We start from the raw sequence: 3,048 nt of genomic DNA on the forward strand, positions 1-3,048 counted from the left end.
TGCTGCTGAAAAGAAGCATGTCAGCTGATCGGTGGCCCGGTTTGAAACTGAAAACGCTGAATTTTCACACATCATTTGCTCAAAAACTAAAACGAATGTTTTATAGTTAATTTAATAACATCAACACTTTTTGTTTCTTTATTTTTTTCAGCTCAGAATGCTATAAAAGTACAGGAATCTGTACTAAAAATCTGTAAAAACTTCAATTTGAGTTTTTTTTAATAGTTGTTTGACCTTAGAAATACTGTGCACTGTAAAAAGTGAAACATTGGATCAATTAACAAAAGCTCTGCAATTTGTTACATTTAAAAATATTAGTTTATCATTTTTTTGTTGAGTAAATCATAAACCCCAAATTTTATTTTGATGAGAACTAAAACATTTAAATGTGGTAAGTTTCAGAACTTTAGTTAATTGATCCAATATTTCATATTTTACAGTGCACTTAAAGATTGTTTATTTTTGCCCAACCCAAATTTTTGTGATTCGGCATTAAAAAAAAAAAAAAAATCTGTTTTTTTCCCGTACTTTTTAAGAAATCCCTTTGTGAGTTAAGCTCACAGTTAAGCAATAAAAACTTTATTTAAAATCATTTCCCACTACAAAACATGCAAAGGTTTGTTAGATTTCCTCCTCTGGACTGTCTTATTTTGAAAAGAATAACCTTAATGACACCAAAGATTTAATTTTTGGCATAAATATATACAAAAATCTATTTTTTGCACATTTTGAAACTTTTTTTTTTTTACTGCAAAGATGAATCATAAAGTTTCCATCTGAAAACAGGAAAACAGGGTTTAGTTACACCACACGGGGGCAGAAACACGGGGCGAAAGTGAGCACAGACTCGGGTTGACTGCAAACTAAAACTAATTAATACAAAGATTCTATTTTCTATTTTTATTTTTCATACAAAAAAACAATAGTTAATAAAAAAAATGCAAGTTGGATATTTAATTTGAACTTTCACATGCACCAAAAACTCATTATTTTATCTGGGAATTATAGAAAATAATTAGAAACTATTAATTAAACATGAAAAATAAAATTCCAACTTCTGAAGTTTAATTGTTTCAAATAGAAAAGTTAAATGCAGCTAAAATAGTGACAAACGAAAACATTTTTTAGCCTTTTTTCCAAACAGAAGTCATTGTCCTGCTCTATCATCCTGCGCAGTTCGCATGCGCAGACGAGAAACCGCAGAGGAATATGACTTCCATTATTTTTACAGCTCAGTAAAATGCGGGTGGCCGAAGAAAAAGACCATAATTTCAGCCTTCTGCGAAACTGGAGATCATTTACGAAAGCTGGGCAGCACGCAGAGGAATAACACTTTTCTGCTCCCTAATATAGACTCAAAATCTGGACTTTTTCATAGTAGAACTTGTGCGCAAATGACGCCCCGCTCTGCGCAACAGGTGTTTCCCCTCCTTTCTCCTGATCTGGACACCCTGAAGCTCCCGCAGGTTCCCCCGCAGCTCTGCGTTTGCTGGCGGGTCTGCAGGTATTAAAAAGGCTCAGATAATCCCGCGTCAGGCTGCGGTAATTGGAGCGCTGACCTCGTGTTGCATATTGTGTCTGCATTGTTGCAACAGCAAACACCGTATGGCGCGCGCTCTCAGGAGGAAGGCCTCTCTTTGTGGAGCTCACGCGCAGCTGAAGGTGCTGGAAGTTGAGCTTATTGTGCGCAGAGATTTACAACAAGGAGCTTTGTGATGACTGACAAAAAGCTGCAGGAGTTGATTACACAAACACACACATATGACCAAGCTGGTTAAAACGTCAAAAATATTGAGTTCATTTTTAAATGATTTTTGTGTTTTGTTGATGGTTAGATTTTCTCTACATGTCTTTAAAATTGCTTATTTGTTATTAAAAATAATTATGAACATTTCTTGATAATTTGATTATGCCTTTTTTGGATTATTTATTCTTAAATCGTGGATTAATTATATTTTTGTCTTTAAACTTTTTGAGAACTTTTTTAAAATAAAAAAATATATATTTAAGAAAATGTTTTGTCTCTTATTTCAGTTTTAACTCAAAAGTGGTATTATTTCTGAGGTTTATAAACATGTTCTTTCAAAAAAGGTCAACTTTTTATGCTTTATATTTGTTTTTATTAATTATACCTCATGGTAATTTCAAATCTTAAATTTTAAAATGGTTTAATTTTGCTTTTAATTTATTTTTTCATTTTATAACTTTGTAATGTTAAGAGTATTTCTGGAAATTACGTTTCAAATTAAATATTTTAACTTATAAATTTATATTTAAAAATGTGTATCTTTTATTAGAAAATTAAACGTTCAATTGTCAAAATCGGGTTACATTTTTTATTTTCTTTTGAAATTTTTTGACACTTATCCTATAATTTTGTATTTTATTTTCAACCTCCTGTTTAACCATTTTATTGTTAGAACTTTTACTTTTTTCCATTTCTTGTTTTTGCCCTTTTAGAATATAGATTTTAGGATTTTAAATTTTCTTTATTAACATTTTTTTCTTTAAATGCTAGATTTGTTTTACAAACTTTTTCCCAGTATTTTTTTTTAAAAAACTGCAAATGAAAATGAGTATAAAATAAATAAATTCCTGATTTCCTCGGTTTCCAGGGAGATAAATGTGTTCTATTTTTGTGGGGGAATTACCCATTTAAATGATGTTTAATAATAAAGAAAAGTCTTCTGTCAGTATTTGTTGTTTTAATTAAAACCGGATCTGCATTTGAATTCTCCTGAGAATGTTTTTAGCAGCTCCAAGTCTTTAAAACAAGTCCCCCGGGCGTCCCTCCGTCTGCGCTCCTCTCATCACTCCGTGCGCTTTGGCGCGCGCTGCTGCGTAAAAGAGCCGGTGCAACTGCCGGGGCCCTCGGAGACTTGGGGTGGAGGGCGGGAGCACAAATGGATTCCACGCTGGAGGCGCAGTCAAACTTTGTTGTTTATGAAGAACACGTGAAACCAATCAAATGTGAATTATCTTCCTGTTGTTGCAGCTTTTGTCGTTTGCTGGTTCTGCTGCTCTCGCCAGCGGTGTCACCACCACCCA

This window comes from Oryzias melastigma, linkage group LG12 (assembly GCF_002922805.2).
Source record: "Oryzias melastigma strain HK-1 linkage group LG12, ASM292280v2, whole genome shotgun sequence".
In the NCBI taxonomy this organism is placed as follows: Eukaryota; Metazoa; Chordata; class Actinopteri; order Beloniformes; family Adrianichthyidae; genus Oryzias; species Oryzias melastigma.